The sequence below is a fragment of the Triticum aestivum genome, chromosome 7A (genome assembly GCF_018294505.1).
Source record: "Triticum aestivum cultivar Chinese Spring chromosome 7A, IWGSC CS RefSeq v2.1, whole genome shotgun sequence".
Classification (NCBI taxonomy): domain Eukaryota; kingdom Viridiplantae; phylum Streptophyta; class Magnoliopsida; order Poales; family Poaceae; genus Triticum; species Triticum aestivum.
In genome coordinates, this window is record NC_057812.1 from 235,900,569 (window position 1) to 235,916,249 (window position 15,681).

Consider the following 15,681-nt stretch of genomic DNA (forward strand, 5'->3'; position numbering starts at 1 on the left):
TGGCTCTCGATCAGTTGTTTCTTGCCCCTGAGCCACCGGCGGGTCGTCCCCTTATATATACAGGTTGACACCCTGCGGCCTATAGAGTCCCGGCCGGCTCATAAACAGTGTCCGGCTCGGCGACTAGTTACTTCTACCTTACAGTACAAGTTATACCATCATGGCGGTTTATCTTTACGGGCCTCAGAGTCGCCTGTGGGCCTTTAAGCCTTTTAGTGAACCGCCATCTTCATGCCTTGGTCTTGGGCTTCTGATGAACCTCTATTTGCGTAACCCGGCCCCTCCTGGACGGCTTACACAAATAGTCATATCCCCAACAGTGGGGGTACTATTTTCTTCGAAGATGTATCTTACACTTCGTCAGTAATATAGCATAAGTTCCTTGAGAGCGCTTTGTCTATTACAGACTTATGGCCTGATTGCCTGGTTATCGGAAACACCGTCGATATTCTTGACAGATGGAGTACATAGCACTTTTCGGCCCTTGACCGAAGAGGGAGAAGCCGACGGTCGGTTAAGACGTGTTTAAAGTTCGGGTGAACAAGTGGCATCAATTTCCTATCTATTAAGCCCCTTGAGGCCGACCTTGGCGAGCCCAGCTTTCGCTGGCTCTAGCTCATTTAAGTGATCTTTATTCTCTTTTTAAGAAGTTTGTGTTAAACACAACAATTTTTTTTCTGTCAAACGGATATCGATGCTTAATTTGGCCACCCGTGCCCACATTAAGGCTCGGGGGCTACTGGGCTTTGCGCTCATTATTTACTAATATTAAAGGGGCACATCGATCCCCTGATCTGGTGTTGCCACCCGACCAGTGTCTCGGGGGGCTACTGCATTGGCAATCCAGTGCAGAAAGTTTAAGTGTAATATAGTTTTCGAGGAGATTGTGATCCTCAGGTTGGTCGGCTGCACCCAACCTGAGTCTCAAGGACTTTGCACAACACTTTTTGTATACTGAAGTATTCTATCGAGCTAGGAGTTGATCCTCAGGCTGATTTTGCGAATCAACCTGAGTCTCAGGGGCTATTGGGAGCAGCAGTCTTATGTCATCCTTCAGGCGCATCTCGGGTTTTAGACCGATACACACCTTGAGGGCTACGGGCTATATATATTGGCAGAGAATAAATTACACCAATGAAAAATATTGACAAAAATCGGCCTGCAGTCCAGCATAAAGCTCGGGCGCTAGTGGCTGGCTCCATAGAGGGCATTTCCGGCATTAAGCTCGACTAAACTCCTTCAACCTTTTTTGAACCAAGGTGATCTATGACACCTCGGATATAGTCCGGCGTTCGAGCTCGGCTATAACAATACTCTTCGGATACAGTCCGGCATTGGAGCTCGGATACATCTCGGCGTTGGAGCTCGGAAGCGGTCCGGCGTTGGTGCTCGGCTACAAAAGATACCTCGAATACAGTCCGGCATTGGAGCTCGGACGCAAAAGGACACTGCCGCCCGGGAACAACTTCAAACCCGAGGTGTGGCCTGAAAATAACAAGGCATTGATAAAGGCTAGAAACTTAAAGGGGCTCCTCGGATACCCGACATGTAAACTCTTCGGATTTACTTTGGCGATCCTCAAGATTGAATATGAGAAGATTTATTGAACCAGTTTTCAAGACCGACGACCGAAGATGAAGATCAGTTCGGAAGAATCGGAGAGCGTCCCCAACTTGAAGACCGGTTTAGGGGGCTACTGACGGTGTCCTAGACTAGGGGCTACAGGTGTATCGGGTCGAGGACCCCCATGGCGGTTCACTATTGGGCCAGTTCGGACAACCCGTGGCGCATACAAGGAAGACTCCACAAGACTTGGTGCCCAAGACGAGGACTCTCCTAAACCCTAGTCCACTAGTGTGTTATATAAACTGAGGCCAAGCTACTCAATAGATCATCTTATATTCATTAGATCAATCTCGTGGTAGATACATGTACCCTGTACTACACCCATATCAATATAATCAAAAGCAGGATTTAGGGTTTTACCTCCATCAAGAGGGCCCGAACCTAGGTAAAATCATGTGTCCATGTTACCATCGCTCCAAGACGCCTAGTTTAGGACCCCTACTACGAGATACGCTGGATATAGAACCGACAATGCACATTACTGAGAGGGCCCAAAGATATGTCTCCGATACTCAGAGTGACAAATCCTAATCTTGATCTATGCCAACCCAACAAACACTTTCGGAGACACCTGTAGAGCATCTTTATAATCACCCAATTATGTTGTGGCGTTTGATAGCACACAAGGTGTTCCTACGGTGTTCGAGAGTTGCATAATCTCATAGTCAGAGGAATATGTATAAGTCACAGAGAAAGCAATAGCAATAAAACTTAATGATCATTAATGCTAAGCTAACGGATGGGTCTTGTCCATCACATCATTCTCCTAATGATGTGATCCCGTTCATCAAATGACAACACATGTCTATGGTCAGGAAACTTAACCATCTTTGATTAACGAGCTAGTCTAGTAGAGTCATACCAGGGACACTCTGTTTTGTCTATGTATTCACACATGTACTAAGTTTTTGGTTAATACAATTCTAGCATGAATAATAAACATTTATCATGATATAAGGAAATATAAATAACAACTTTATTATTGCCTCTAAGGCATATTTCCTTCAGTCTCCCACTTGCACTAGAGTCAATAATCTAGATTACATAGTAATGATTCTAACACCCATGGAGTCTTGGTGCTGATCATGTTTTGCTCATGAAAGAGGCTTAGTCAATGGGTCTGCAACATTCAGATCCGTATGTATTTTGCAAATCTCTATGTCTCCCTCCTTGACTTGATCGCGGATGTATTTGAAGCAGCTCTTGATGTGTTTGGTTCTCTTGTGAAATTTGGATTCCTTCGCCAAGGCAATTGCTCTAGTATTGTCAGAAACAATTTTCATTGGACCCGATGCACTAGGTATTACCCTAGATCGGATATGAACTCCTTCATTTGCTGCTTCTGTAGCAGCTATGTACCCCGCTTCACACATAGATCCCGCCACAACGCTCTGCTTGGAACTGCACCAACTGACAGCTCTACCATTATAAATAAATACATATCTGGTTTGCGACTTTGTGTCATCCGGATCAGTGTCAAAGCTTGCATCGACGTAACCATTTACGACAAGCTCTTTGTCACCTCCATAAATAAGAAACATATCCTTAGTCCTTTTTAGGTATTTCAGGATGTTCATGACCGCTGTCCAGTGATCCACTCCTAGATTACTTTGGTACCTCCCTGCTAAACTCATAGCAAGGCACACATCAGGTCTGGTACACAACATTGCATACATGATAGAATCTATGGCTGAGGCATAGGGATTGACTTTCATTTTCTCTCTATCTTCTGCAGTGGTCGGGCATTGAGTCTGACTAAACTTCACACCTTCTAACACATGCAAGAACCCTTTGTTTGACTGATCCATTTTGAACTTCTTCAAAACTTTATCAAGGTATGTGCTTTGTGAAAGTCCAATTAAGCGTCTTGATCTATCTCTATAGATCTGGATGCCCAATATATAAGCAGCTTCACCGAGGTCTTTCATTGAAAAATTCTTATTCAAGTATCCTTTTATGCTATCTAGAAATTCTGTATTATTTCCAATCAACAATATGTCATCCACATATAATATCAGAAATGCTACGGAGCTCCCACTCACTTTCTTGTAAATACAGGCTTCTCCAAAAGTCTGTATAAAACCATATGTTGTGATCACACTATCAAAGCATATATTCCAACTCCAAGATGCTTGCACCAATCCATAAATGGATCGCTGGAGCTTACAAACTTTGTTAGCACCTTTAGGATCGACAAAACCTTCTGGTTGCATCATATACAACTCATCTTTAGGAAATCCATTAAGGAATGCAGTTTTGACATCCATTTGCCAAATTTCATAATTATAAAATATGACAATTGTTAACATGATTCGGACAGACTTAAGCATCACTACAGGTGAGAAGGTCTCATCGTAGTCAACTCCTTGAACTTGTCGAAAACCTTTCGCATCAAGTCGAGCTTTGGAGACAGTAACATTACCGTTAGCGTCAGTCTTCTTCTTGGAGATCCATTTATTTTCTATGGCTTGCCGATCATCGAGCAAGTCAATCAAAGTCCACACTTTGTTCTCATACATGGATACCATCTCAGATTTGATGGCCTCAAGCCATTTTGGCGGAACCTGGGCTCATCATCGCTTCCTCATAGTTCGTAGGTTCGTTATGGTCTAGTAACATGACTTCCAGAACTGGATTACCGTACCACTCTGGTGCGGACCGTAGTCTGGTTGTCCTACGAGGTTCGGTAGTAACTTAATCTGAAGTTTCATGATCATCATCATTAGCTTCCTCACTATCACTAGAACTGATTTCTGTGATGAACTATTTTCCAATTCGGGAGAAGGTACAATTACCTTCATCAAGTTCTACTTTCCTCCCACTCACTTCTTTCAAGAGAAACTCCTTCTCTAGAAAGGATCCGTTCTTAGCAATGAATATCTTGCATTCGGATCTGCGATATAAGGTGTACCCAACAGTTTCCTTTGGGTATCCTATGAAGATGCATTTCTCTGATTTGGGTTCGAGCTTATCAGGTTAATGCTTTTTCACATAAGCATCACAACCCCAAACTTTAAGAAACGACATCTTAGGTTTCTTGCCAAACCACAGTTCATATGGTATTGTCTCAATGGATTTAGATGGTGCCCTATTTAACATGAACGCAGCCGTCTCTAAAGCATAACTCCAAAACGATAGCGGTAAACCGGTAAGAGACATAATAGATCGCACCATATCTAATAAAGTACGGTTACGATGTTCGGACACACCATTACGTTGTGGTGTTCCATGTGGCGTGAGTTGCGAAACTATTCCACATTGTTTCAAATGAAGAGGAAACTTGTAACTCAAATATTCGCCTCCACGATCAAATCATAGAAACTTTATTTGCTTGTTACGATGATTTTCCACTTCACTCTGAAATTCTTTGAACTTTTCAAATTTTCAGACTTATGTTTCATTAAGTAGATATACCCATATCTACTCAAATCATCTGTGAAGGTTAGAAAATAACGATACCTGCCGCGAGCCTCAACACTCATCGGACCGCATACATCAGTATGTATTATTTCCAATAAGTCAGTGGCTCGCTCCATTGTCCCGGAGAATGGAGTCTTAGTCATCTTGCCCATGAGGCATGGTTCGCAAGCATCAAGTGATTCATAATCAAGTGATTCCAAAAGCCTATCAGTATGGAGTTTCTTCATGCGCTTTACACCAATATGACCTAAACGGCAGTGCCACAAATAAGTTGCACTATCATTATTAACTTTGCATCTTTTGGATTCAATATTGTGAATATGTGTATCACTGCGATCGAGATTCAACAAAAATAGTCCACTCATCAAGGGTGCATGACAGTAAAAGATATTACTCATATAAATAGAACAATCATCGTTCTCTGATTTAAATGAATAATCGTCTCGCATCAAACAAGATCTAGATATAATGTTCATGCTTAACGCTGGCACCAAATAACAATTATTCAGGTCTAAAACTAATCCCGAAGGTAGATGTAGAGGTAGAATGCCGACGGCGATCACACGACCTTGGAACCATTTCCGACGCGCATCGTGACCTCATCCTTAGCCAATCTTCATTTAATCCGTAGCCCCTGTTTCGAGTTGCAAATATGAGCAACAGAACCAGTATCAAATACCCAGGCGCTACTACGAGCATTAGTAACACTACAAAAAAAATACACTTCCGTGATGACACGTGTTTGTCACAGTAGGTCGCGTTTTTTGTCATGCATGTACATCCATGACGATTTGATGACAGAATAAAGATAGTCATACCTGTGCTGTCATAGAAGTGTTCCATGACATTACCAAAATTATCATCATGGAAGTGTCCACTTCCATGACGATAAATCGCGCGTCACAGAAGTGCTTTCGTCAAGGGTGACCGACACGTGGCATCCACTGTAACGGAACGCCGTTAAGCTATCAGGTCCGATTTTGGATCTGATAACCCATTAACAGCCGGGACCGATGGGAAATTTCCACGTGTAAAATTCTGATTGGACGGAGGGAACACCTGTCTGCTCGTTAGTGGGCCAGATGTCGCCCGTCCATTGGAGGAGACATGCCTATGATACGGCGACACGTGGTTGGGCCTAACGTATCTATAATTTTTTATTGTTCCATGCTATTATATTATCAACCTTGGATGTTTTATATGCATTTATATGCTATTTTATATTATTTTTTGGGACTAACCTAGTAACCCAGAGCCCAGTGCCAGTTTCTGTTTTCCCCTTGTTTCAGTGTTTCGCAGAAAAGGAATAGTCCAAACGGAATGAAACCTTCAGAAAAGTTATTTTTGGAAAGAAAGCAATACAGGAGACTTGGAGTGCATGTCAGGGGATCAACGAGGAGAGCACGAGGCAGGGGGCGCACCCTCCACACTCGTGGGTCCCTCATGGCCCCCTTGATGTATTTCTTCCGCCAATATATATCCATATACCCTAAAACTATCAAAGACGAGAATAGATCGGGAGTTCCACCGCCAGAAGCCTCTGTAGCCACCGAAAACCAATCTAGACCCATTTCGGCACCCTGCCGGAGGGGGGAATCCCTCTCCGGTGGCCATCTTCATCATCCCGGTGCTCTCCATGACGAGGAGGGAGTAGTTCTCCCTGGGGGGTGAGGGTATGTACCAGTAGCTATGTGTTTGATCTCTCTCTCTCTCTCTCTCTCTCTCTCTCTCTCTCTCGTGTTCTTGAGGTGATACGATCTTGATGTATCGCGAGTTTTGCTATTATAGTTGGATCTTATGATGTTTCTCCCCCTGTACTCTCTTTGAATGGATTGAGTTTTCCCTTTGAAGTTATCTTATCGGATTGAGTCTTTAAGGATTTGAGAACACTTGATGTATGTCTTGCGTGGGATACCTGTGGTGACAATGGGGTATTCTATGATCCACTTGATGTATGTTTTGGTGATCAACTTGCGGGTTTCGTGACCTTGGGAATCTATGCATAGGGGTTGGCACACGTTTTCGTCTTGACTCTCCGGTAGAAACTTTGGGGCACTCTTTGAGGTTCTATGTGTTGGTTGAATAGATGAATCTGAGATTGTGTGATGCATATCGTATAATCATACCCACGGATACTTGAGGTAACATTGGAGTATATAGGTGACATTAGGGTTTTGGTTGATTTGTGTCTTAAGGTGTTATTCTAGTACGAACTCTAGGGCTATTTGTGACACTCATAGGAATAGCCCAACGGATTGATTGAAAAGAATAACTTTGAGGTGGTTTTGTACCCTACCATAATCTCTTCGTTTGTTCTCCGCTATTAGTGACTTTGGAGTGACTCTTTGTTGCATGTTGAGGGATATTTATGTGATCCAATTATGTTATTATGGTTGAGAGAACTCGCACTAGTGAAAGTATGAACCCTAGGCCTTGTTTCAACGCATTGCAATACCGTTTATGCTCACTTTTATCATTAGTTACCTAGCTGTTTTTATATTTTCAGATTACAAAAACTATTATCTACTATCCATATTGCACTTGTATCACCATCTCTTCGCTGAAGTAGTGCACCTATACAATTTCCCATTGTATTGGGTGTGTTGGGGACTCTTTGTTATTTGGTTGCAGGGTTGTTTGAGAGAGACCATCTTCATCCTAGCCTCCTACCGATTGATAAACCTTAGGTCATCCACTTGAGGGAAATTTTCTACTGTCCTACAAACCTCTGCACTTGGAGGCCCAACAACTCTACAAGAAAAAGGTTGTGTAGTAGACATCAATCTCTTTTCTGGCGCCATTGCCGGGGAGGTTAGCGCTTGAAGGTATATCTTTAGATCTTGCAATCGAATCTTTTTGTTTCGTGTTTGAGCACTAGTTTAGTTTATAAAAGAAAACTAAAAAAATATGGAATTGACTTTGCCTCATACGCTTCATCTTTTTAATATCTTTCGTGAGTATGATGGAAAGGAAAATTGTGCCAAAGTGTTAGAAGAAGAATGCATTAAAATGTTTGGCACTAAATATTTGAATGATGAGCATGATTGCAATGTTGTTAGTATGGATTCCTTGAATATCCATGATGCTAATGATATGCAAAGCCACAAGCTTGGGGAAGCTATGTTTGATGAAGATGATATTTTTTGTCCCCCAAGATTTGATGAGCAAATTTATTATGATGAAATCATGCCTCCTATTTATGATGATTATATTGATGAAAGTGGATTTGGAGAGGTCATGACTTTATTTTGTGATGAATCCACTATTTCGGAAGAGGTTTCAATTGATTATGAGAACAAAGTTGCTATCTATGATGATTATTGTGATGACTTGTACGCTATAAAGAATAATGATATCCATGAAACTTGTCATCATGATTTTAGTTTTCAATTGGATTATGCCTCACATGATAATTATTTCGTTGAGTTTGTTCCCACTATTATTCACGAGAAGAATTTTGCTTGTGCGGAGAGTAATAAAATTTCTATGCTTGTAGATCATGAAAAGAATACTTTAGGTGATGGTTATATTGTTGAATTCATTCATGATGCTACTAAAAATTATTATGAGGGGGGAATATATGCTTGTAGGAATTGCAATAATATTAAGTTTCCTCTCTATGTGCTTAAAATTTTGAAGTTATGCTTGTTTTGCCTTCCTATGCTAGTTGATTATTGTTCCCATAAGTTGTTTGCTCACAAAATCCCTATGCATAGGAAGTGGGTTAGACTTAAATGTGCTAGTCATACTCTTCATGATTATATCTTTATGTTTCAATTCTTATCCTTTATGTGAGCATCATTGAAATCATCATGCCTAGCTACGGGCGTTAAACGATAGCGCTTGTTGGGAGGCAACCCAATCTTATTCTTGTTATTTACTTTTTGATACTATTTAGAAATAAATAGTTTTTCTAGCCTCTGTTATGATTGATTTTTTATGTTTAATTAGTGTTTGTGCCAAGTAGAACCGTTGGGAAGACTTGGGGAAAGTCTTGTTGATCTTGCTGTAAAAAACAGAAACTTTAACGCTCACGAGAATTGCTGCCATTTTTATTTGGAGAGTGACATTTAGTTAATTATTTTTGAATATGGTTAATAGATAAATTACTCACGTCCAGAAATTTATTTTTGAATTTTTGGGGTTCCATAAGTTTGCGTTAGTTATAGATTACTACAGACTGTTCTGTTTTTGACAGATTCTGTTTTTCGTGTGTTGTTTGCTTATTTTTATGAATCTATGGCTAGTAAAAGAGTTTATAAACCATAGAGAAGTTGGAATACAGTAGGTTTAACACCAATATAAATAAATAATGAGTTAATTACAGTACCTTGAAGTGGTGTTTTGTTTTGTTTCTCTAACGGAGCTTACGAGTTTTCTGTTAAGTTTTGTGTTGTGAAGTTTTCAAGTTTTGGGTAAAGATTTGATGGACTATGGAATAAGGAGTGGCAAGAGCCTAAGATTGGGGATGCCCAAGGCACCCCAAGGTAATATTCAAGGACAACCAAGAGCCTAAGATTGGGGATGCCCCGGAAGGCATCCCCTCTTTCGTCTTCGTTCATCGGTAACTTTACTTGGAGCTATATTTTTATTTACCAGATGATATGTGTTTGGCTTGGAGCATAATTTTATTTTATTTAGTTTTTCTTCCTGTTTGAATAAAATACCAAGATCTGAAATACTTAAATGTTAGAGAGTCTTCACATAGTTGCATAATTACTCGACTACTCATTGATCTTCACTTACATCTTTCGGAGTACTTTGTCATTTGCTCTAGTGCTTCACTTATATCTTTTTAAGAGCACAGTGGTGGTTTTATTTTATAGAAATTGTTGAACTCTCATGCTTCACTTATATTATTTTGAGAGTCTTTAGAACAGCATGGTAATTTGCTTTGGTTATGAATCTAGTCCTAATATGATGGGCATCCAAGAGGGATATAATAAAAACTCTCATATAAAGTGCATTGAATACTATGAGAAGTTTGATGCTTGATAATTGTTTTGAGATATGGAGATGGTGATATTAGAGTCACCCTAGTTGAGTAGTTGTGAATTTTGAGAAATGCTTGTGTTAAAGTTTGTGATTCCCGTAGCATGCACGTATGGTGAACCGTTATGTTAAGAAGTCGTAACATGATGTATTTATTGATTGTCCTCCTTATGAGTGGCGGTCGGGGACGAGCGATGGTCTTTTCCTACCAATCTACCCCCCTAGGAGCATTCACGTAGTACTTTGTTTCGATAACTAATAGATTTTTGCAATAAGTATGTGAGTTCTTTATGACTAATGTTGAGTCCATGGATTATACACACTCTCACCCTTCCACCATTGCTAGCCTCTCTAGTACCGTGCAACTTTCGCCGGTACCATAAACCCACCATATATCTTCCTTAAAACAGCCACCATACCTACCTATTATGGCATTTCCATAGGCATTCCGAGATATATTGCCATGCAACTTTCCACCGTTCCGTTTACTATGACACGCTCCATCATTGTCATATTGCTTTGCATGATCATGTAGTTGACATTTTAGTTGTGGCAAAGCCAGCGTTCATAATTCTTTCATACATGTCACTCATCAGTCACTGCACATCTCGGTACACCACCGGAGGCATTCATATAGAGTCATACTTAGTTCTAGTATTGAGTTGTAATCATTGAGTTGTAAATAAATAGAAGTGTGATGATCATCATTAATAGAGCATTGTCCCAAAAAAGGCCAAATAAAAAAAAGAAAGGCCAAATAAATAAAAAAGGCCAAATAAAAAAAAGAAAGGCCAAATAAATCCTTTTTTCCACACTTTTGCTTCAAAGTAGCACCATGATCTTCATGATAGAGACTCTCTTGTTTTGTCACTTTCATATACTAGTGGGAATTTTTCATTATAGAACTTGGCTGGTATATTCCAACAATGGGCCTCCTCAAGTGCCCTAGGTCTTCGTGAGCAAGCAAGTTGGATGCACGCCCACTTAGTTTCTTTTGTTGAGCTTTCATACATTTATAGCTCTAGTGCATCCGTTGCATGGCAATCCCTACTCACTCACATTGATATCTATTAACGGGCATCTCCATAGCCCGTTGATACGCCTAGTTGATGTGAGACTATCTTCTCCTTTTTGTCTTCTCCACAACCACCATTCTATTCCACCTATAGTGATATGTCCATGGCTCACGCTCATATATTGCGTGAAGATTGAAAAAGTTTGAGAACATAAAAAGTATGAAACAATTGCTTGGCTTGTCATCGGGGTTGTGCATGATTTGAATACGTTGTGTGGTGAAGATGGAGCATAGCCAGACTATATGATTTTGTAGGGATACCTTTCTTTGGCCATGTTATTTTGAAGAGACATAATTTCTTAGTTAGTATGCTTGAAGTATTATTATTTCTATGTCAATATTAAACTTTTGTCTTGAATCTTATGGATCCGAATATTCTTGCCACAATAAAGAAGAATTACTTAGAGAAATATGTTAGGTAGCATTCCACATCAAAAATTCTGTTTTTATCATTTACCTACTCGAGGTTGAGCAGGAATTAAGCTTGGGGATGCTGATACGTCTCCAACGTATCTATAATTTTTGATTGTTCCATCTATTATATTAAGAACCTTGGATGTTTTATATGCATTTATATGCTATTTTATATGATTTTTGGGACTAACCTATTAACCCAGAGCCCAGTGCCAGTTTCTGTTTTCCCCTTGTTTCAGTGTTTCGCCGAAAAGGAATATCAAACGGAGTCCAAATAGAATGAAACCTTCGGAAAAGTTATTTTTGGAAAGAAAGCAATATAGGAGACTTGGAGTGCACGTCAGGGGATCAACGAGGAGAGCATGAGGCAGGGGGGCGCACCCACCCCCCTGGGCGCGGCCTCCTCCCTCGTGCCCCCCTCATGGCCCCCTAATGTATTTCTTCCGCCTATATATATCCATATACCCTAAAACTATCGAAGACGAGAATAGATCGGGAGTTCCGCCGCCAGAAGCCTCCGTAGCCACCGAAAACCAATCTAGACCCGTTCCGGCACCCTGCCGGAGGGGGGAATCCCTCTCCGGTGGCCATCTTCATCATCCCGGTGCTCTCCATGACGAGGAGGGAGTAGTTCTCCCTCGGGGCTGAGGGTATGTACCAGTAGCTATGTGTTTGATCTCTCTCTCTCACTCTCTCTCTCTCTCTCGTGTTCTTGAGGTGATACGATCTTGATGTATCGCGAGCTTTGCTATTATAGTTGGATCTTATGATGTTTCTCCCCCTATACTCTCTTGTAATGGATTGAGTTTTCCCTTTGAAGTTATCTTATCGGATTGAGTCTTTAAGGATTTGAGAACACTTGATGTATGTCTTGCGTGGGATACCTGTGGTGACAATGGGGTATTCTATGATCCACTTGATGTATGTTTTGGTGATCAACTTGCGGGTTCCGTGACCTTGGGAATCTATGCATAGGGGTTGGCACACATTTTCGTCTTCACTCTCCGGTAGAAACTTTGGGGCACTCTTTGAGGTTCTATGTGTTGGTTGAATAGATGAATCTGAGATTGTGTGATGCATATTGTATAATCATACCCACGGATACTTGAGGTGACATTGGAGTATCTAGGTGACATTAGGGTTTTGCTTGATTTGTGTCTTAAGGTGTTATTCTAGTACGAACTCTAGGGCTGTTTGTGACACTTATAGGAATAGCCCAACGGATTGATTGGAAAGAATAACTTTGAGGTGGTTTCGTACCCTACCATAATCTCTTCGTTTGTTCTCTGCTATTAGTGACTTTGGAGTGACTCTTTGTTGCATGTTGAGGGATAGTTATGTGATCCAATTATGTTATTATTGTTGAGAGAACTTGCACTAGTTAAAGTATGAACCCTAGGCCTTGTTTCAACGCATTGCAATACCGTTTACGCTCACTTTTATCATTAGTTACCTTGCTGTTTTTATATTTTTAGATTACAAAGACTATTATCTACTATCCATATTGCACTTGTATCACCATCTCTTCGTCGAACTAGTGCACCTATTCAATTTACCATTGTATTGGGTGTGTTGGGGACACAAGAGACTCTTTGTTATTTGGTTGCAGGGTTGTTTGAGAGAGACCATCTTCATCCTACGCCTCCCACAGATTGATAAACCTTTGGTCATCCACTTGAGGGAAATTTGCTACTGTCCTACAAACCTCTGCACTTGGAGGCCCAACAACGTCTACAAGAAGAAGGTTGTGTAGTAGATATCAGAGGACCATATAGGTTAAAAAGGTCGGCCCAGTCAAAGGCCTGTAGTACTTACTCAGGTACTATTGGGCCAGCCCAATAACGACCTGCTTAATAAAGGCCCATTTACGCCCCGAAGCCAGATCTGGCCCGTTAATTGTTCGCCGAATATTTGGGCCCAATTACAGCCCAGTGACTTTCGGCTTGTTAGAGGCCCGATGTAGACATGGGCCCATTTCAGCCCGGTGTGACTTTCGTCCTGGGAATGGCCCGTGCTGCCCATGGGCCATATATGGTCCGACGGGACATCGGGCCCACTAACGGCCCATGATAAAGGTGGCAACAGTTAATACCAACGTGACTTTGGGCCTGTTAAAGGCCTGTCGCATAATTCGGCCCGTTGATGTCTATACTAAGCTTTCGGCCTCTTAAAGGCCCATGATATCAGTGGTCCAACTAAGGCCCGATATATGTTTAGGCCTGGTAACTGCCCGTGATATAACTGGGCCCAAAAAGGCCTGTCGACGACTAGTGAAAATTGAGGCCCAACATGCATTTCGGCCTGCTAAAGGCCCATGGTTTCATCTCGGCCGTAACAGGCCAGTAGAATATTTAGCCTGTTAATGGCCCAACGCTACGTGGGCCAAACTAAGCGCTGGGTCCACAAAAGGCCCAACTAAAATATAGGCCGGTGTAAGTTGTGGACCTCGTGCAAAGTGTGAAGGCCCCAATCATTCGGGCCCAAGAAAGATGCAGGCCGGCCCAATTGTGGCCCGCTAAAAACCAAGCCCGTTAGAGGCGAATGTTTCGGCCCGGTCGACTACATCTGATTTTTTCAGATAGCGAATGATGGCAGTAACTAGTAAGAATTAAGACCAAACCTACTCTATACAATAAAGAAATTATGGCATAGTAACTAAGAATAAACCTACACTATACAATAAAGGATTTATGGTATATTACATCCACTGGGCATCATAGTTCGCCACCAGTGATCATAAAGAGCAACGAAGAAGCAGATTACAAAAACTGGGCACCATTGGAGCGTAACAAAATAAAACTGAACCGATACCACTTCCAAGACAGTTCAAGAAAGGTTAGCCTTGCGCGGGAATTGCTATGCAAGCTGCTGAGCAAGGCTGTGAGACCGGCCTAGCATGTCCGTCATAGCTTCCAGGTGTATCTGCTTAGCGATGAGGTTCTCATTGGTGTTCTCCGCAATCTTTCTTAGAGATAGGACTTCAAGTCGAAGTTGAGTTGCAGAATGCCTTTGTGTTAGAACTTGGGACTGAAGAAGTCGAACTAATTCAGACAACGAATTCTGTGAGCTTGTCTGACTGTTAGTCTCAAGTAACTTGAACACTGTATCAAGACAAGACTTTGGGGTTGTCTCGCTATCTTCAAGATGTTTTGCCTTCTTTGCTGCAATATATGTTGGGTTTGTCTCACAGCCTTCAGCAGACTTGTGCATGCCATCAGGCATATCACCCTGAAACAAAGCAGAGAGATGACAGGTTTTGCACGTGTATAAACAAAGATGATAACGGTGCTGTCAATTCCATCCAATTTCAAATTAGAAAAGAAAGAGTAAGTTCAAAATATCAATACCATAATTTGGCATTGTTCATAATGCGGGGAGCTTCACCACACTACTGGATTACCATGTCAACATAACAAGCATATATGAAGGGCAAAGAAAATCATTGTATATCTATTTTGGTTAATGTGCATGGCATGTTGTTCATATCATCATCCACATCAGTAAGATAAAATAGGAGATGGCAAGGTGCAAACGTGGGCTTCTTCACCACACACTGGATTATAGATCCACAAAAACAAGCATACATATAGGGAGTATTGAGTAATGTGCATGGTATGAATAAGGAATTTGGTTTTACAAGTAAAACTTAGAACTTACGGTTCTTGCGAACATGCATTTTGGTAGAAACAACAAACTAAACAGCAGTAAACGATAGGGAGTGTGAGAAAATTAAACATCACTTGAGGATAAAGGCTTTAGAAGGACTGACTTACATTAACAGTTAACACCGGCTTTATAATGCCCTTTTCCATGTCAAGGGAAGGATAACTCAAGAATTTCAGCACAGAATCTTCTTCATAAGCATTGCCTGTACTCTACATTTTGTAGAGAGTAATTATAGATATGATAATACTGGAAGCAATAGAGGATAATGAAGATAAGATGCAGATTGATGCTACATAATCAACTACCAATCCCTAGAAGTACAAGCGTTATAGGACAAAATGTACTTACAAGAGCAATGGGCTACACTTCTGCACTGGCATTGTCTGTGTATTCTACTTTTTGGTAATATTAAATATAGATCTAATCTTTTTTATTAAATGGTGGGCGAGGGAGATAAGATGCAGAATGCTACATAATGAACCAATCCC